The following is a 22,282-nucleotide window of genomic DNA, read 5'->3' as shown; positions in this document are numbered from 1 at the left end:
TAAAGTAGGTAAATTCATGGCCTCAATGTTTAAAAGACAGTCCAGGAAGAAACCTATAGTAGCAATAAAGGTAAAAGACCAATTATTTACAGAACAAGAGCAGATTTTACATCTATTCCATGCTTCTTATTCTGATCTTTATTCATCTCAACGTCCGGATGTAGACACTATTAAAAAATTTCTGGATGGGATTTGCTTGCCCACAATTTCATCAGAAAGTTGTGATCTTTTGAATCAGCCAATAACAGAAAACGAGATCTATAAAATTATTGGCTCAATGGCGAGAGGGAAAGCTCCAGGCCCGAATTGCTTACCAATTGAGCTCTATCAAATATTGCAATTGGAGAAAGGGCCAGTACTGTCCGATTTATATAATGAATACTTTGGAACAGAATCCAAGATCTCTGAGAATTTTAAGAGGGCCAATATAATCTTGATTCCAAAGGCCAATAAGGACCCAACAGATATGACCTCGTATAGACCTATTTCGTTACTAGGACTAGATTATAAAATTTTTATGAAAATCATTGCTGAGAGGATGAAACCTTTAATCCCAGCGATTATCCACCAAGACCAGGCAGGGTTCATTATTGGAAGAGCATCTGAGATGAATATAAGAAAAATTCTTCAGGTAATATGTCAATATGGGGGGGGATCGCTCTGCCCTGACGGATGCAGAGAAGGCCTTCGACAGAGTGGAGTGGCCCTTCCTGATCCAAGTTTTGGAGAGATTTGGTTTTAGGGGATATTTTAAGGATTTTATTGATAAGATCTGTACAGATGTTAAGGCTTCCATTTTGATTAATTACTATGTCAGATCCTTTTATTTTGACAAGAGGCACCCGTCAGGGTTGCCCGATGTCACCATTATTATTTGACCTTATAATGGAGCCCCTGGCTATTAAACTGAGAGACTTATTGATTGGAATCAGTATAGGACAAACAAAACTTAAAACCGCCTTGTTTGCGGACGATCTCCTGCTATTTGTCGCTGAACCAAAAAGGCAAATCAGTGCGATTATGGGGTTGCTTGAACGGTGCAGTGAGGTTTCGGGCTATAGAACAAACTTTTCAAAATCAAAAATCTTGTGGCTTAAAAAGAACCCTGGGGAACTACAAACTTTTCAATTTATAGAAACTAAAACTCTGGAGTACTTGGGCTTAAAAATCTCAGCTAATGCAACAGATTGGTATAAAGACAATTTTGGTACAATACTAGAGGACAGTAGAAATAAATTAAAATCATGGGCATCACTTCCGGTATCGTTGTCGGGAAAAATTTCCCTTTTTAAGATAATTATTATTCCTAAGATTCTATATACGTTAAGGATGCTTCCTTTTTTGATAGATAGAAATGATTTAAACCGTTTTAATCAATCATTAAGGCTGTTCCTATGGAGTGGGAGAAAACCAAGGTTGAAATTAACTAAACTATACCAGCCCTATAATAAAGGGGGCCTGGCTCTACCTAATTTAGAGCGCTACAACCAGGCGGCAATTTTACGCTTCCCCCTTGATTGGTTATCAAGGTCCTTTTTATACTCCGAAGAGTCCATAGAGAATCAAGTTTGTTTGCCGCCATCTTTAAACTATGTACTCTGTGCCACAAAGAGCTAGGCAAGAGCTTTCTGTTACACCCCTTGTATAGGGATATAATAAAAGTATGGAGAAATCTGTCTACCAGTATTGGAACAAGCCAAAATATCTCAAAATGGATGCCGATAAGCGGTAATCCTCATTTCCCCTTAGGTAAATTGGATATCTTTAAGAAATGGTCACCAGAGAGACCTTTAGTAGTGAATGATTTTTATAACTACACCATAAATAAAGTATATACATTTGATAGGTTTCAAGAAAAATTTCCCGAAGTACAAAAGAAACATATGTTTTATTTTCTACAAGTTAAGGATTATATCCTTAAACTGACTAGGATAGCTCCTCAACTATAGAAAATTCATCCTTTAATTGATGTTGCTAAAGTTAGAAAAGGTCTGTTATCTTTTATATAATTACTGTCTTTAGATGAAAATTTAGCATTAACAGAATTGGCATCTTATTGGACATCAGCGGTTGATTCCATAGAGAAATCCAATTTAGACTATTACATAGGGATTATTTTATTCCACGTAGAGTGGCAAAATGGAATAAAAATGTGCTTAATTGCTGTTCTAAATGTCATTCGGTTGATCCAGATTTAATTCATTTGATATGGAATTGCCCAAAATTAAACCAATTCTGGAAGAAATTAGAATTCTTTTTCTCTACTATATTTAAAAGGAAAATCTACTTAACTAAGGAATCTATTTTTTTTCTTAGATCCCATTCTTCATGGGATAGAGATATCAATTTTCTGGTGGTAGCATTAATCACTAGAACACATTTTTAGATACTGGATTATAGATAAAGTTCTGTCAATAACGGAAGTAAGGAAATTACTATTAGATGCAGCAATTAAAGCGGCTTATGATTTTAAAATAGGAGGGAATTCAGGGGAAAAGTTTTGTAATATCTGGAAGCTTTTTGTTTGCTCTCAGGGCAATGATTTTACACATCGTATAGAACAAATTATAAACATTAAGTTAAATTAGGTTTATTGACCGGTTGAGCTGGAGAGAGGGACGCGTGGGGAACTAGAGAAGGTTCTATAATATTTTATTTTTTATTTTTTTGTTTGATTGTTTGTTAGGTTGTTTGTTTCTTTGTTGGTTTTGTTCAAATGGATCACACAAGAGGGTTAAAGTGCGCATATGTGGAGTTGGTATGCAATTGATGCTAGTGTATTTTTTTCTGCTTTTTTCCTTTCTGTATTTTTTTTTGTCTTGATGTATAGATATTTACTGAATATATGCAACGTTTTATATATATTGTAATACTAAATAAAATAGAATGTCAAAAAAAAAATATATATATTTTAAAGGAATATATATCTCAATGATAAAACCTTGTTCACAAGATTGGATAGACTCATTATGTTAACCCTTATGTGTATATATGTCATTCTATTTTGTTTATTATGTCAGTGGTTATATTGAGACCAATTAGGTCTTAGTACACCTGGTTGGGTGTGTCAGGTGTTAATGAACTGGGATTGGTCATATGTTTTTATTTAAGCCAGTACTCTCATTGTATCAATAGAAGCCTGATGAAACAGACAGCAGTCTGAGAAACGCGTTGCTTGTTCTTTTAATATCTAGTGTCATGAGACACTGACATTTTTATTTTATTAATAAAATTTGGTTTTATGTAAACCTCTTTGTGAGAGTCTGAGCTCTGTCAGTCCGGCAAGACGTTGGAGAAACCAGTTTCCTTGCAGTGTCAGTGAGCTGGGACACTGAGATCCCAATCTGTTTGATTTAGCACAATTGGGTGCTGCTCCACTTGTGAGTACCTGTTTGATAACCTAACAAATCTCTTTCACCAACTGTATTACACCAGGAGGCGCCTTTATCTTTTTGTGATTTTTTTCACAGAGAAAACTTGCTCTTAGATCCTGATTTCCCTGACAAAGCAGCTGACTCCAGTCATCTGTGTTCCTGATCATTGATCATCCTGGTATTTGATCATATTCATCATTTAGGACTATTCCCACCCCAATTGGGACATTTACCATCTATATAACATTGCAGAAGAAGACAGCATTTCCAGATAAGAACCTTTCAGTAATTTCTTATTACTGTATTTGTTATTATTTGTGTTGTATCCTATGTTTCTCATAATCCCATATTCATAAGAATTGTTTCTTATTTGTTTACATTATTTCATACAGTATATTTTATTATAGTTATTACATGCAATTTCTTGTTCTCTTCTCTATAAGCCTATTTACATAGTAATCATATAGGGTCCTGTGCGCCCCCTAGTAGTAACACACCCTTAGTGTTACTGATTGTTTCTTTTAACTAGTCACGATACCCTTCCTAAAGGCAAATTGCACACACAGAGCACCTAGCCTTACAGTTAAGTCATCTTGGGTTTTATATGCAATGATCTTTTTATGTTATTCTGTTAGAATAAAAGAGGGCAATGTAAGAAAATATATATATATATATATATATATATATATATATATATATATATATCCAACCTGCCTCCATCTTGTCTCTATTCCTCCATCTTATATCTATCTATTCAGCCATTCTGAACTATTACTGACCTTTTGTTATGCTGTGAAACAAAGTCTCCCGTTTTATGCTGTTATAGAGAAACATCTTTATCTGGTAAGAAAGCGTTGCTAGGCCCCTGCTAGCATAAACATGGTCCCACCACATCATTTCTTATCTCTGTCTCAAGGTTGTCGCTTCACAGTTTCTTTTCACATAAATATCTTATGTCCAAGACTTTGTTCCGTTTCACTATGTTACAATAAGGGGGCTGTGTCAATGTACAGTTCTTAGATTTCACTTGTTCGACATATCGACATCTCTCAGCAGGTGAAATACTCTGCACCATGTGAAGTGCAGAATACTGATTAGTGACAAAGTGTATCCAGCCCTGAAAAGAACCCCTAACACAAACTATCTGTAGGCTAAATATATGGTAGTGTTAGGTCTGATGATCGCGACATTAGATGTTCTTCCTTTTGCATGGTTCCATATAAGACCTCTTCAACTTTGCATGCTTTCGACAGTGGTGCGAAAAAACATAATTTATGTAAGAACTTACCTGATAAATTCATTTCTTTCATATTGGCAAGAGTCCATGAGCTAGTGACATATGGGATATACAATCCTACCAGGAGGGGCAAAGTTTCCCAAACTTTAAAATGCCTATAAATACACCCCTCACCACACCCACAATTCAGTTTAACGAATAGCCAAGCAGTGGGGTGATAAAGAAAGGAGTAGAAAGCATCAACAAAGGAAATTTGGAAATAATTGTGCTTTATACAAAAAATCATAACCACCATAAAAAGGGTGGGCCTCATGGACTCTTGCCAATATGAAAAATGAATTTATCAGGTAAGTTCTTACATAAATTATATTTTCTTTCATGTAATTGCCAAGAGTCCATGAGCTAGTGACATATGGGATATCAATACCCAAGATGTGGATCTCCAATCAAGAGTCACTAGAGAGGGAGGGAATAAAAACAGCCATAATCTGCTGAAAAAAATTAATCCACAACCCAAAAATATAAGTTTATTTCATATGAAAAGCAGAAGAATCAAACTGAAACAGTTGCCTGAAGAACTTTTCTACCAAAAACTGCTTCCGAAGAAGCAAATACATCAAAACGGTAGAATTTAGTAAATGAATGCAAAGAGGACCAAGTTGCCGCTTTGCAAATCTGATCAACTGAAGCTTCATTTTTAAAAGCCCATGAAGTGGAGACTGATCTAGTAGAATGAGCTGTAATTCTCTGAGGCGGGGCCTGACCCGACTCAAAATTAACATGATGAATCAAAAGTTTCAACCAAGAAGCCAAGGAAATAGCAGAAGCCTTCTGACCTTTCCTAGGACCAGAAAATAAAACAAATAGACTGGAAGTCTTCCTGAAATCTTTAGTAGCTTCCACATAATATTTCAAAACTCTTACCACATCCAAAGAATGTAAGGAACTTTCCAAAGAATTCTTAGGATTAGGACAAGGAAGGGACAACAATTTCTCTACTAATGTTGTTAGAATTCCCAACCTTAGGTAAAAATTAAAAAGAAGTCTGCAAAACTGCCTTATCCTGATGAAAAACTCAGAAAAGGAGACTCACAAGAAAGAGCAGATAACTCAGAAACTCCTCTAGCAGAAGAGATGGCCAAAAGGAACAACACTTTCCAAGAAAGTAGTTTAATGTCCAAAAAATGCATAGATTCAAATGGAAGAACCTGTAAAGCCGTCAGAACCAAATTAAGACTCCAAGGAGGAGAAATTGATTAAATAACAGGCTTAATAAGAACTAAAGCCTGTACAAAACAGTGTATATCAGGAAGTATAGCAATCTGTGAAATAAAACAGAAAGAGCGGAGATTTGTCCTTCAAGGAACTTGCAGACAAACCCTTATCCAAACCGTCCTGAAGAAACTGTAAAATTCTAGGAATTCTAAAAGAATGCCAGGAGAAATTATGAGAACAACACCATGAAATGTAAGTCTTCCAAACTCTATAATAAAATCTTTCTAGAAACAGATTTACGAGCTTGTAACATAGTATTAAACACTGAGTCAGAGAAACCTCTATGACTTAGTACTAAGCGTTCAATTTCCATACCTTCAAATTTAATGATTTGAGATCCTGATGGAAAAAACGGACCTTGAGATAGTAGGTCTGGCCGAATGGAAGTGGCCAAAGCGGGCAACTGGACATCCAAACAAGATCCGCATACCAAAACCTGTGTGGCCATGCTGGAGCCACCAGCAACACAAATGATTGTTCCATGATGATTTTGGAGATCACTCTTGGAAGGAGAACTAGAGGCGGGAAGATGTAAGCAGGTTGATAACACTAAAGAAGAGTCAGTGCATCCCCTGCTTCCGTCTGAACATCCCTGGACCTGGACAGGTATCTGGGAAGTTTCTTGTCTAGATGAGAGGCCATGAGATCTATCTCTGGAAGACCCCACAACTGAACAATCTAAGAAAACACATATGGATGGAGAGACCACTCCTCTGGATGTAAAGTCTGGCGGCTGAGATAATCCGCCTCCCAATTGTCTACACCCGAGATAAGCACCGCAGAGATTAGACAAGGATTCCGCCCAAACAAGTATCAGAGATACTTTTCCATAGCTTGGGGACTGTGAGTCCCACCCTGATGATTGACATATGCCACTGTTGTGATATTGTCTGTCTGAAAACAAATGAACGGTTCTCTCTTTAGCAGAGGCCAAAACTGAAGAGCTCTGAGAATTGCAAGGAGTTCTAAAATATTTATTGGTAATCTCGCCTCTTGAGATTTTCAAACCCCTTGAGCTGTCAGAGATCCCCAAACAGATCCCCAACCTGAAAGACTTGCATCTGTTGTGATCACAGTCCAGGTTGGCCGAACAAAAGAAGCCCCTTGAATTAAACAATGGTGATCTATCCACCATGTCAGAGAGTGTCGTACATTGCTTCAGCATACAAAGCTGTAGAGGTCTCATGTGAAAACGAGCAAAGGGGATTGCGTCCGATGCTGCAGTCCTGAGACCTAAAACCTCCATGCACATAGCTACTGAAGGGAATGACTGAGACTGAAGGTGCTGGCATGCTGCAACCAATTTTAAACGTCTCTTGTCCGTTAGAGACAGAGTCATGGACACTGAATCTATCTGGAAGCCTAAAAAGGTGACCCTTGTCTGAGGAATCAAGAAACTTTTGGTAAATTGATCCTCCAACCATGTTTCCAAAGAAACAACACTAGTTGATTTGTGTGAGATTCTGCAGTACGCAAAGACTGAGCTAGTACCAAGATATCGTCCAAATAAGGAAACACTGCAATACCCTGTTCTCTGATTACAGAGAGTAGGGCACCCAGAACCTTTGAAAAGATTCTTGGAGCTGTTGCCAGGCCAAATGGAAGAGCAACAAATTGGTAATGCTTGTTTAGAAAAGAGAATCTCAGAAACTGATAATGTTCTGGATGAATCGGAATATGAAGGTATGCATCCTGCAAGTCTATTGTGGACACATAATGTCTTTGCTGAACAAAAAGCAGAATATTCCTTATATAGTCACCATCTTGAAAGTTGGTACTCTTACATAATGATTCAAAATTTTTCAGATCCAGAACTGGTCTGAATAAATTTTCCTTCTTTGGTACAATGAATAGATTTGAATAAAACCCCAAACCTTGTTCCTGAGGAGGAACTGGCATGATTACCCCTGAAGACTCCAGGACTGAAACACACTTCAGGAAAGCCTGAGCTTTTACTGGATTTACTGGGATACATGAGAGAAAAAAAAATCTTCTCACAGGAGGTCTTACTCTGAATCCTATTCAATACCCTTGAGAGACAATGCTCTGAATCCATTGATTTTGGACAGATTTTATCCAAATATCTTTGAAAAACCTTAATCTGCCCACTACCAGCTGAGCTGGAATGAAGGCCGCACCTTCATTCGGACTTAGGAGCTGACTTTGGTTTCCTAAATGGCTTGGATTTATTCCAATTTGAGGAAGGCTTCCAATTGGAAGCAGACTCCTTGGGGGAAGATTGAGTTTTTGTTCCTTATTCTGACGAAAGGAACAAAAAGGGTTAGAAGCCTTATATTTACCCTTAGGTTTTTAATCCTGAGGCAGAAAAACTCCCTTCCCCCAGTGACAGTTGAAATAATAGAATCCAACTGAGAACCAAATAAATTACCTTGGAAAGAAAGATAGTAATCTAGATTTAGTTGTCATATCAGCATTCCAAGATTTAAGCCACAAAGCTCTTCTAGCTAAAAACATGGATCTAACATCAATTTTGATAATATCAAAAATTGCATCACAATAAAATGATTAGCATATTGCAATAGGCAAATAATGCTAGATAAGTCAGAATCCAATTCCTGTTGCGCTAAATTCTCCAACCAGAAGGTTGATACAGCCGCAACATCAGCCAAAGAAACTGCAGGTCTGAGAAGATGACCTGAATATAAATAGGCCTTCCTTAGATAAGATTCAAGCTTCCTATCTAAAGGATCCTTAAAAGGAAGTACTATCTTCCATAGGAATAGTGGTACGTTTAGCAAGAGTAGAAATAGCCCCATCAACTTTGGGGATTTTTTCCCAAAACTCTATAGATTTTGCTGGTAAAGGATACAATTGCTTAAAGAAGGAAGAAGGAATTGCTTGAAGAAGGAATAAAATAAGTACCTGGCTTATTCTATTCCCTAGAAATCATATCAGAAATAGCCTCAGGAATAGGAAAAAAACCCTGGAGAAACCACAAGAGGTTTAAAAACAGCATTTAAACGTTTATTAGACTGAACGTCAATAGGACTGGTTACACCAATATCCAAAATAATTAACACTTTTAATAAAGAACACATATACTGTATTTTAAATAAATAAGTAGATTTGTCAGTGTCAATGTTTGAGGAAGGATCTTCTGTATCAGATAGATCCTCATCAGAAGAGGATAAATTATGTTGGTCATTTGAAATTTCATCAACTAAATGAGAAGTTTTAAAAGACCTTTACGTTTATTAGAAGGTGGAAATGCAGACAAAACCTTCAAAATAGAATCAGAAACAAAATTCTTTAAAATTTACAGGTATATCATGCACATTAGAAGTTGAAGGAACTACAACTGGCAATGTGCTATTACTGATATATACACTAACTGCATGTAGAAGTTTAACATGACAACTATTACAAATGACATTCGGCGAAACAATTTCAACAATTTTACAACAAATGCACTTAGCTTTGGTAGGACCGATGTCAGGCAGCAATGTTCCAGCAGAAACTTCTGAGGCAGGATCAGATAAAGACATCTTGCAAAATCTAAGAGAAAAAACAACATAAAAAGCAAAATTATCTATTTCCTTATATGACAGTTTCAGGAATGGGAAAAAAAAAAAAAAAAATAGCATAGACCTCTGATAGAGAAAAAAATCAAGAGGCAAACATCAATGGGGTATTGAAATAATGAAAAAGTTTGGCGCAAAGTATGACGCACAACATAACGTAAACTTTTTGGTGCCAAAAATAACCGGAAATGACACACTCGTGTCACTAATGACGCAACCGTGTGAAAGGTCTCGGCGTCAAGTATGACGCCAGAAATGACGAAGTTGCATCATAGACGTATTTTTCCGCGCCAAAAATATTTTCAAAGTTTAGCATTTCACGCACCCGCGGGCCTAATGCAACCTGCAATTTGCAAGAAGTAGTCAATTGAAAAAAGACTAAACCCCAGGTAAGAAAAAAATTTCTATAAAAGATGTTTATATTACCAAAATATGAAACTGCAGAAGGAAATACATGAACCTGACTCATGGCAAATATAAGTACAATACATATATTTAGAACTTTATATAAATGCATAAAGTGTCAAACGATAGCTGAGGTGTCTTAAGTAATAAAAAACATACTTACCAAAAGACACCCATCCACATATAGCAGATAGCCAAACCAGTACAGAAACAGTTATCAGTAGAGGAAATGGTAAATTGAGAGTATATCGTTGATCTGAAAAGGGAGGTAGGAGATGAATCTCTACGACCGATAACAGAGAACCCATGAAATAGACCCCCGTTAGGGAAATAATCGTATTCAATAAGTGATACTCCCTTCACGTACCTCTGACATTTGCTGTACTCAGAGGAATCAGGCTTCAACAATGCTGAGAAGCGCATATCAACGTAGAAATCTCAGCACAAACTTACTTCACCACCTCCATAGGAGGCAAAGTTTGTAAAACTGAATTGTGGGGTGTATTTATAGGCATTTTGAGGTTTGGGAAACTTTGCCCCTCCTGGTAGGATTGTATATCCTATATGTCACTAGCTCATGGACACTTGCCAATTACATGAAAGAAATGTAACAATTATCTCCTAGAATCCTATGAGATTCTTCAGTGAGGCAATCTCTGTCCCAGTGGATAGTTTTACCAATCTTTTTCGGGGGCGTCCTTTACTCGCCAGACTTGGAAAATGTCTGCAGACACCAGTCTCTGGGATTTCTGGTTACAGTCTGGAGGTTCAGGAGAGTGCAAGGAGTTTTGTTTCCTTAGGAGTCAAGGTTCTAATAATGATTTTGGACTTACTCAGAGCTGCCCTCTTCTGAAAGAAGAAACTTATCAGAGTTTTAATTCAGACAATGTTAATGCTGTAGCTTATATCCATCATTAAGGGTAAACATGCAGTTCCTTAGCAAAAATTAGGAACTTTTTTTTTTTTTTTACTTTTTTCTATATTCTGCATAACAGGAAGAAAATCTAGAAAGCAGATTTTTCGCTTTCCTTAGTAGGTGATCTCCTTCAACTAGTTTTCTACTAGATTGTGGAACACAGGTTCCCACACATACAACTGATGACTTCTGTTCAAATTAAATATAGCATTCTTCATTAATCTGAATGCTCCAGTCAGATCCCGTAGAACTTGGTTTGTGAATCCAATTCAGATGTCAAGCATTCTCCAGTCATCAAGATCTTGATTCTCACATCTTGATGGGATTAGAGATGGTTATAAAAAGATAGTTATACAAAAGAGGTTTCATTGATGCTGTATTGAACACCTTATTCAAGACAGAAGGTAATATTTCTCAAAATTATCTTGGAAGTAGTTTCTTTCCTGCTTTTGAAAACTAGGGTTTAAAGGGATATTGAACCCATTTTTTTTCATGATTCAGATAGAGAATGCAATTTTAAGCATATTTCTAATTTACTCCTATTATCAATTTTTCTTCCTTCTCTTGGCATCTTTATTTGAAAAAGCAGAAATGTAAGCTTACAAAGCGGCCCATTTTTGGTTCAGCACCCTGGATAATGTTTGCTGATTGGTGGCTAAATGTACCCACCATTCAGCAAGCTGTACCCAAGGTGCTGAACCAAAGATGGGCCATCTCGTAAGTTTACAATCCTGTTTTTACAAATAAAGATACAAAAAGAAGAAAAATTGATAACCGGAGTAAATTAGTAAGTTGCTTAAAATTGCATGCTGCATCTGACTTATGAAAGAAGAAGAAAAGAAAAAAAAATTAGGTTCAGTATCCCTTTAAGAATGTCAGGTTTCTCTTTTAGAACCTGTATGTTTTGACATTTAGCTTCTGTCTTGGAATTTAATTGTTTTAACAATATTCTTCTGCTGGATAATTATTTTTTTTTTTTTATTTTTTTTTTTTAAACCTTAAGTGATATTATGCTTACATGATAAATTAATTTTTTTTGTATGGTGGTAAGAGTCCATGAGACTAACCCATTTTCATTTATGTCATTTTTATTCTGGTGGCAGTTTTAGTTTGCACATCATTTTCTCTACTTTGTTCCTACCTACTAGTCCTAAGGTATAGCCAATAAAGAAGAATACCAGGGAGGTGGGAGGGATTAAGTGCTCTTAGTGCTTTGATAATTTCTGCCTTCTCCTAATGGCCTGGCATTGAATCCCAGGGAGTAATGGCTTGCAAACTCTCACTACCAAGAAAGAAACTTAATTTTCCAGGCAAGCATAAAAACATAACTTATGCTTACCTGATAAATTTATTTCTCTTGTAGTGTGTTCAGTCCACGGGTCATCCATTACTTATGGGATATTTTCTCCTTCCCAACAGGAAGTTGCAAGAGGATCACCCAAGCAGAGCTGCTATATAGCTCCTCCCCTCACATGTCATATCCAGTCATTTGACCGAAACAAGACGAGAAAGGAGAAACTATAGGGTGCAGTGGTGACTGGAGTTACAATTTAAAATTTAGAACCTGCCTCAAAAAAGACAGGGCGGGCCGTGGACTGAACACACTACAAGAGAAATAAATTTATCAGGTAAGCATAAATTATGTTTTCTCTTGTTAAGTGTGTTCAGTCCACGAGTCATCCATTACTTATGGGATACCAATACCAAAGCTAAAGTACACGGATGATGGGAGGGACAAGGCAGGAACATTAAACAGAAGGAACCACTGCCTGAAGAACCTCTCTCCCAAAAACAGCCTCCGAAGAAGCAAAAAAGTGTCAAATTTGTAAAATTTGGAAAAAGTATGAAGTGAAGACCAAGTTCCAGCCTTGGAAATCTGTTCAACAGAGGCCTCATTCTTAAAGGCCCAGGTGGAAGCCACAGCTCTAGTGGAATGAGCTGTAATTCTTTCAGGAGGCTGCTGTCCAGCAGTCTCATAGGCTAAACGTATTATGCTACGAAGCCAAAAAGAGAGAGAGGTAGCCGAAGTCTTTTGACCTCTCCTCTGTCCAGAGTAAACGACAGAGAAGTTTGCCGAAAATCTGTAGTGACATGTAAGTAAAACTTCAGGGCACGGACCACGTCTAGATTATGCAAAAGACGTTCCTTCTTTGAAGAAGGATTAGGACATAATGATGGAACAACAATCTCTTGATTGATATTCCTGTTAGAAACAACCTTAGGTAAAAACCCAGGTTTAGTACGCAGGACTACCTTGTCTGAATGAAAGATCAGATAAGGAGAATCACAATGTAAGGCAGATAACTCAGAGACTCTTCGAGCCGAGGAAATAGCCATCAAAAACAAAACTTTCCAAGATAAAAGCTTAATATCACCCTGAAGAACTTTAAGAACCAAGTTTAAGCTCCACGGAGGAGCAACAGTTTTAAACACAGGCTTAATCCTAGTCAAAGCCTGACAAAAAGCCTGGATGTCTGGATTCTCTGCCAGACGCTTGTGTAAAAGAATAGACAGAGCAGAAATCTGTCCCTTTAGCGAACTAGCGGATAAACCCTTTTCTAAATCCTCTTGTAGAAAAGACAATATCCTAGGAATCCTAACCTTACTCCATGAGTAACTCTTGGATTCACACCAATATAAATATTTACGCCATATCTTATGGTAAATTTTTCTGGTCACAGGTTTCCGAGCCTGTATTAATGTATCAATAACCGACTCCGAGAAACCACACTTCGATAGAATCAGGCGTTCAATCTCCATGCAGTCAGCCTCAGAGAAATTAGGTTTGGATGGTTGAAAGGACCCTGAATTAGAAGGTCCTGCCTCAGAGGCAGAGACCATGGTGGACAGGACGACATGTCCACTAGGTCTGCATACCAGGTCCTGCGTGGCCACGCAGGCGCTATCAGAATCACTGATGCTCTCTCCTGTTTGATCTTGGCAATCAGTCGAGGCAGTAACGGAAACGGTGGAAACACATAAGCCATGTTGAAAACCCAAGGGGCTGCTAGTGCATCTATCAGCACCATTCCCGGGTCCCTGGACCTGGATCCGTAGCACGGAAGTTTGGCGTTCTGGCGAGATGCCATGAGATCCAGTTCCGGTTCGCCCCAACGAAGAATCAGTTGAGCAAATATCTCCGGATGAAGTTCCCACTCCCCCGGATGAAAAGTCTGGCGACTTAGAAAGTCCGCTTCCCAGTTCTCCACGCCTGGGATGTAGATCGCTGACAGGTGGCAAGAGTGAGACTCTGCCCAGCGAATTATCTTTGAGACCTCTAACATCGCTAGGAAACTCCTGGTTCCTCCTTGATGATTGATGTAAGCTACAGTCGTGATGTTGTCCGACTGAAACCTGATGAACCTCAGTGTTGCTAACTGAGGCCAAGCTAGAAGAGCATTGAATATTGCTCTTAATTCCAGAATGTTTATTGGAAGGAGTTTCTCCTCCTGAGTCCACGATCCCTGAGCCTTTAGGGAGTTCCAGACTGCGCCCCAGCCTAGTAGGCTGGCATCTGTTACAATCGTCCAATCTGGTCTGCGAAAGGTCATTCCTTTGGACAGATGAATCCGAGACAACCACCAGAGAAGAGAATCTCTGGTCTCCTGGTCCAGATTCAGTAAAGGGGACAGATCTGAGTAATCCCCATTCCACTGACTTAGCATGCATAATTGCAGCGGTCTGAGATGCAGGCGCGCAAATGGCACTATGTCCATTGCCGCGACCATTAAGCCGATTACTTCCATGCACTGAGCTACTGATGGGCTTGGAATGGAATGAAGGACACGGCAAGCATTTAGAATTTTTGATAACCTGGACTCAGTCAGGTAAATCTTCATCTCTACAGAATCTATAAGAGTCCCTAGGAAGGGAACCCTTGTGAGTGGAAACAGAGAACTCTTTTCCATGTTCACTTTCCACCCATGCGACCTCAGAAATGCTAGAACTATCTCTGTATGAGACTTTGCAGTTTGAAAACTTGACGCTTGTATCAGAATGTCGTCTAGGTACGGAGCCACCGCTATGCCTCGCGGTCTTAGTACCGCCAGAAGCGAGCCCAGAACCTTTGTAAAAATTCTCGGAGCCGTAGCTAACCCGAAGGGAAGAGCTACAAACTGGTAATGCCTGTCTAGAAAGGCAAACCTTAGGTACCGATAATGATCTTTGTGAATCGGTATGTGAAGGTAGGCATCCTTTAAGTCCACTGTGGTCATATACTGACCCTCTTGGATCATGGGTAGGATGGTTCGAATGGTTTCCATCTTGAACGATGGAACCCTTAGGAATTTGTTTAAGATCTTTAGGTCTAAGATTGGCCTGAAGGTTCCCTCTTTTTTGGGAACCACAAACAGATTTGAGTAAAAACCTTGCCCTTGTTCCGTTCGCGGAACTGGGTGGATCACTCCCATCACTAAGAGGTCTTGTACACATTGTAGAAATGCCTCTTTCTGTACTAGGTTTGTTGATAACCTTGACAGATGAAACCTCCCTTGTGGAGGGGAAGTTTTGAAGTCCAGAAGGTATCCCTGAGATATGATCTCCAACGTCCAGGGATCCTGGACATCTCTTGCCCAAGCCTGGGCGAAGAGAGAAAGTCTGCCCCCCACTAGATCCGTCTCCGGAAAGGGGGCCCTGTCTTCATGCTGTCTTAGGGGCGGAAGTAGGCTTTCTGGCCTGCTTGCCCTTGCTCCATGACTGGTTGCCTTTCCAACCCTGTCTGTAACAAGCAGTAGTTCCTTCCTGTTTTGGAGCGGAGGAAGTTGATGCTGCTCCTGCCTTGAAATTCCGAAAGGCACGAAAATTAGACTGTTTGGCCTTTGATTTGGCCCTGTCCTGAGGAAGGGTGTGGCCCTTACCTCCAGTAATGTCAGCAATAATTTCCTTCAAGCCGGACCCGAATAAGGTCTGCCCTTTGAAAGGAATATTCAGTAGTTTAGATTTAGAAGTCACATCTGCTGACCAGGATTTAAGCCATAGCGCTCTGCGCGCCTGGATGGCGAATCCGGAATTCTTAGCCATAAATTTGGTTAAATGCACTACGGCATCCGAAACAAACGCATTAGCTAGCTTAAGCGTTCTAAGCCTGCTCAAAGTCTCATCCAATGGTGCTGTGCGAATCGCCTCTTCCAGAGACTCAAACCAGAATGCCGCTGCAGCAGTGACAGGCGCAATGCATGCAAGGGGCTGTAATATAAAACCTTGTTGAACAAACATTTTCTTAAGGTAACCCTCTAATTTTTTATCCATTGGATCTGAGAAAGCACAACTATCCTCCACCGGGATAGTGGTACGCTTGGCTAAAGTAGAAACTGCTCCCTCCACCTTAGGGACCGTCTGCCATAAGTCTCGTGTGGCGGCGTTTATAGGGAACATTTTTCTAAATATCGGAGGAGGGGAAAAGGGCACACCAGGTCTATCCCACTCCTTGCTAATAATCTCTGTAAGCCTTTTCGGTATAGGAAAAACGTCAGTACACACCGGTACCGCATAGTATTTATCCAGCCTACATAATTTCTCTGGGATTGCCACCGTGTCACAATCATTCAGAGCCGCTAACACCTCCCCTAGCAACACGCGGAGGTTCTCAAGCTTAAATTTAAAATTTCTGAATCCGGTCTCCCCGAATCAGAACCGTCACCCACAGAATGAAGCTCTCCGTCCTCATGTTCTGCAAATTGTGACGCAGTATCAGACATGGCTCTCGTGTCATCGACGCGCTCTGTCCTTAACCCAGAGCTATCACGCTTGCCTCTTAACTCGGGCAGATTAGATAATACTTCTTTCATAACATTAGCCATATCATGTAAAGTGATTTGTAAGGGCCTTGATGTACTTGGCGCCACAATCTCACGCACCTCCTGAGCGGGAGGCGAAGGTACTGACACGTGAGGAGAGTTAGGCGGCATAACTTCCCCCTCGTTGTCTGGTGATAATTTCTTTACCGGTAAAGACTGACTTTTATTTAAAGTAACATCAATACAATTGGTACACATATTTCTATTGGGCTCCACATCGGCTTTTAAACATAATGAACAAGCAGATTCCTCTGTATCAGACATGTTTAAACAGACTAGCAATGAAGCTAGCAAGCTTGGAAATTTCTTTCAATAAGTTAACAAGCAATATAAAAAACGCTACAGCGCTTTTAAAAACACAGTTGAATAACAATTAATTAATTCAGTTACAAACAATTTTTAACAGTAAATGTATTAAATTAGCAGAGGATTGAACCCATTAGCAAAAGGATGATTAACCCCTCAATACCCGAAACGGATAATCGATTTAAGATTTAACGCTTTTATCAGTGTCAAACACACTGTCACAGGTCTGCTGTGACTGATTACCTCCCTCAAAAATGAATTTTGAAGACCCCTGAGCTCTCTAGAGACGTCCCGGATCAAGGAGGAAGAAGCAGGAAGACTGTGCTAGAATTTTAACTGCGCAACAAGGCGCTAAAAAAGGCCCCTCCCACTCATATTACAACAGTGGGAGACCTGATATAACTGTTTCTATGCAGAAATATACGTCAGCCATATGGAAAAAAAATCATGCCCAAAAAGATTTATCACCAAAGTACCTCACAAAACGAATAACATGCCAGTAAACGTTTTCAATGTCATGCAAAGTTATCACTAAGCCTGCTACCAGTCGCTTCTACTGCAGTTAAGGCTTATACATTATTTCAGTATTAACAGTATTTTCTCAGTCAAATTCTAGTCCCTAGAAATTAACTCAACTGCGCATACATTTATCAGCCTGATACCAGTCGCTACTACTGCATTTAAGGCTGTACTTACATCATATGGGTAACAGCAGTGTTTTCTTAGTCAATTCCATTCCCAGAAAATATTGTACTGCACATACCTCATTTGCGGGGGACCCCGCATGCTATTCCCATTTTCTGAAGTTACCCCACTCCTCAGAATGTGCTAGAACAGCCAGTGGATCTTAGTTACGTCTGCTAAGATCATAGAAAACGCAGGCAGATTCTTCTTCTAAATACTGCCTGAGATAAAAAAACAGCACACTCCGGTGCCATTTAAAATAAACTTTTGATTGAAGAATAATTAAGTAAACTCCAGCTCCTCTCGCGACCTCCTTCTTTGTTGAGGGTTGCAAGAGAATGACTGGATAGGACATGTGAGAGGAGGAGCTATATAGCAGCTCTGCTTGGGTGATCCTCTTGCAACTTCCTGTTGGGAAGGAGAATATATCCCATAAGTAATGGATGACCCGTGGACTGAACACACTTAACAAGAGAAATTAGATTTTTCTATTTTTAACAGACTAGGCTTATGTAAAATCAGTAAGCCAAGAGAATGATGCATGGTAAAGTGTTACTTTGAGTATTAAAGTGAAGTTCAATTTCAAACAACTGCGCACCACCCATGTATACATTAACCTCCCAATATAATAGTCGCTTTTTTTTTTTTTTTTTACAGAAAATGGATATGATTTCGGAGTTATTTATATATATATATTATATAACTCTTACCTTTACCGCTCCCCTGGTCTACTTCCTTATTTCCCTCAACTGACGTCGCAATCGTAAGAACAAGCAGACGTCGTCACTTCAATGCTCGTGCACAAGAACGGATGCGATATGCGCATGCGTATCCTGTCTTCATTCGCGCATGCGTAAAAATTTTCGTTCCGTTCCGCAGTTCATACAGGATCAGAGTATCGGATCCAGCGACACAGGCTAACACGCAAGCGCAAGTCATGCACGAGCATGACGACAAACGAGACAATCGCTGTTATACGCATGCGCGAAACTGTTATGACGCGGGGAAAAAGGGGCAGGACGCCCCGGGGGAAGTGAAGGGATTGGAAATCAAATTCTGAAAAAATGTCAAATCAAAAGGCAAACAAACAATGTCGGGCGGACAATTGCGGGAATACGGAGGGTAAATTAAAATTAAAAAATGAAACGTTAGCGATTTAGAGAGTTTTGATGAATGAACATTATAGTTTTTTATTATGATAAATAGAATTATGTAATTGAGAGCAGCGGACTTGAACTTCACTTTAAAAGAATTTATAGTGGATACAATTAAATTTACATTTATCTTGGCTCCTCCTACTAGCACTCACCAATATATACCAAAACCAGTAAAATGCAAGGGTGGGCAGAAAAAAAACCCACAGGACATGCTGAAAAGCCTTTGGAAAGAAATACGAAATACAAACGCTTCCTGCTACTTTGCTTTAGCAGAACATCAATTTAGTAGTGGTTCACAAACATAAAAAGCAGAACATCACAATGTTTCCTTCCATAAGTCTACAGAGGAGACATCAGCTTCAGCTGCACAAACCAGTAGAAACTACACTTGTAGAATAAGTCTGTTATTCTATAAACAATCCACCAGACAATCCTGTTCTAAGGTGACAAAATCCATTGTGAAGATGAGAGAAAAGAAGCTTAATTTTCTCCATGCCAACAATTTTTGAAAATTTGGTCCTCAATCTGTTCTGCGGAAATAACGGTTACCACTAGTTCCCTCACTACATGGGGAACAGTCAGCTGGGCAACCGTCAAGTCCCAGCTTGCACTGAAAGCACCTGGAGGTGCAAAACATGCGAGTAATGCACTTTATCTTATACCCATTGTGACTTAACTAGGCCATGTGGCACTCTTGTGTTTGATTTCAGCCGTCAATATGCATGCCAAGTTCTGCAAGGCCAAGCCAGAGTGAACAGATTTAGACATTCCCTGCTTTGATTCTGGCCATTATAATTGCAGAACCACAATAGCAGGCAACTTGTGGTTGATGTGTGATGTAAAAAGTCTCTGGGTGACCTCAGTGAGATACAATCTGGTCAGCCACTTTTTGTATTCTCCATGGTGAAAAGGGAGAGATGAAAGCTTGCACTTTAGACACCATGTCACTATACCAGAAATCAAGGCACATCTAGCTAATGCCATAGCAAACCATTTCAATGGCACATCACAAACAAAGCAGTTAACTTGGTGTGAATTTGATGATAATCATCTGCGTCACATTAATTAGGTCAGCAGACACTGAAGCTGCCACACAGACTACAAATGAGATGAAATAAGTAGCCCGCCAGCTGAAAAGGTCACCTATGAAAACCTTCATGCTTCCTATTCATAGGGACTTTGGCAAGACAAACTACTACTACCCTAGAGAATAGTACTTATTACAATGTGAAGATGATTCTATCCACCTTTTGGATCAGTCTCCCAAACCTCTTGGTTAGCTGCAGGTAAAAGAAACCTGTCTTTGAACTTAAAGGGCCATGAAACCCACATTTTTTCTTTCATGATTTAGAAAGAGAATGTCATTTTAAACATATTTCTAATTTACTTATATTATCTAATTTGTTTTATTCTCTTGATATGTTTTGCTGAAAAGCATATCTAGATATGCTCAGTAGCCGCTGATTGGTTGCTGCACATATAAGCCTCGTGTGATTGGCTCACCCATGTGCATTGCTTTTTCTTCAACTAAGGATATCTTAAAAATGAAGCAAAATAACAGAAGTAAATTGTAATATTGTTTAAATTTCTATTCTCTATCTGAATCATGAACGAAAGATTTTGGGTTTAGTGGCCCTTTAAGCTGAGCTCACATCTTGTTCCACTCCTTACTAACCAATTCCCCAAAAGCATTAAGAATAGGGAGGGTAGTGGGCTGTTTAGTGCAGGCTTGAAAAATTCCATCAAGAACTTTAGTTGAAGCCTTAGCAGGGGTGGGATAATCTGTTACCTACAAAGTAGGAAGTAGGTCACTTAACCCCTTAATGCCGGGGGCAAGTTATTAACGTTTGCTTTAAAAATTAAATCACACGATCAAATGATTTCAAAGGGTGGGGGGGGGAATTGGATCATGTGGGACTGCCTATGATGTTAGACACGCCCCCCCAGTCCAAATTCCCATTCTGAAAGAGCAGGAGGCTGCAGAACGCCTTGGGACATTCCTTGCTGTCCCAACGGCGTTAAAGCCCAGCGCTGTAAGGACAGTATGGAACGTCTTAACAGCTTTAAAAGGTTAAAGCATGGATATGCTCCATCTTAAAATTAAGACATTGCCCCCAGCATACCCCCTTAAAATTCATACGGAACTAAATGGGTCACTAAATATGAGACCCTGGGGAAAGTTTATCTGTAGTGGTACCAATCTGCACTTTAGCGGAGGAGGCATAGCTGCCACCAACTGAGACACAGAGTGGATATATTTCCTAAGGGTAGGGGTAAGGTTAGCAAGATTACTTGAAAAACTCCCATGAGACACGGCAGCCACTAAAGCATGCAGGCATCCCCATCCCCAAAATTTGCAATATATTGAGCAAAAGTGTGATGCAAATGAGCAGAGGGGAATACACTGTCTTTCTATGTATGTCATGTGCAAAAACGGTCAAACATGGTCTGCTAAGGGTTCAGGTTGCAAAGCTGGCCTACTTAGATGCATGATATGAAAGTAGAAAGAATATGAGAGAGCAAGAGGAAAAAGTGTTACAGAAACAAAGTAAGGTACACAGTAACCATCAAAGTACCTAAACCCACACTGAAACTAAAAAATAAAATAAAAAATATAGCAGTGGTTTGGAAAGAAAGAAAATTAAATCTCTGGTGTGTGGGGTTGGTTTGCCTCCTCCTGTAGGTCGGGAAATGAAGAAGAACCCACATGTGATCTTGTGGACTCTCATACAATGAAGAAAAATGCTTGAAGATCAGGAAGGGGAGAAATATATAGGGTGGAGCATGTCTACAAACTCAGGAGGCCATATAACAATCAGGACTTAAAGTGAATGTAAATTTTCCCGTTTCAAGGAGTCAATTATAATTCATAATCAGTGTATTAGTCAAAACGCAATTTTTTCCCCCCAAAATTCGCAAAATATCACATTATATTTTAAATGCAAACTTATCTCCGTTTTCGCTTCTAGCTCCTCCTATCCATTTCTTCCTTTATTTCTTCCGCCTAACGTATAGAGCGGTCCCACCCGCTCTATGACGTGTTCGAAAAGCTCGTTCACGATGTGTTGTTTTTTTGCGCATGCGTTTAACATTCAGTGCCTGATTTGCGCATGCGTTATTAAATTCTCTGTGTATCCAGGAAGCAAATGACTGCTGCATTGTTATGCGTATGCTTAAATCGTGTACGCGCAGCGCTTCTGAATCAAACAGCAGTTGGTTTCGCATGCGCATAAAGAAAGACGCATGCGCATAAAGAGATAGTGACGTCTCCGAAAAGGGGCTGGACGCCACGGGGTATGATTGATTATTAGTAGACTACAGTGTCAATCAACCTTCAAAATGCGGTCAAAAATGGCGGGCGGAGGAAGCGAGCAAGATGATTAACAGTAAATAAGTATATAGATCGATATAATTATACATTTAAAAAAAATGATGAATTAAACTTAACTTAATTTTGAATGATAAACAAATTGAAATTGTGTGATAGCATTGACTTTACATCCACTTTAATATGGCTCTAATAAAGTAGGAGAAAGATCTTAGTATATCCATAGGTTCTATATCTATACCCATTTATATAATTTTTTTTAT

At 39.2% G+C, this 22,282-nt stretch overlaps 1 protein-coding gene across 1 annotated transcript in view; it reads right to left on the bottom strand.

The window, feature by feature from the left end:
• Positions 1-22,282, bottom strand: part of KIAA1191 (KIAA1191 ortholog) — a 78,137-nt gene that overhangs the window by 20,266 nt on the left and 35,589 nt on the right.

This window comes from Bombina bombina, chromosome 6 (genome assembly GCF_027579735.1).
Source record: "Bombina bombina isolate aBomBom1 chromosome 6, aBomBom1.pri, whole genome shotgun sequence".
NCBI lineage: Eukaryota > Metazoa > Chordata > Amphibia > Anura > Bombinatoridae > Bombina > Bombina bombina.
The sequence above is the reverse complement of the archived record's forward strand: the minus strand, read 5'-3'. Positions and strand labels throughout refer to the sequence as shown.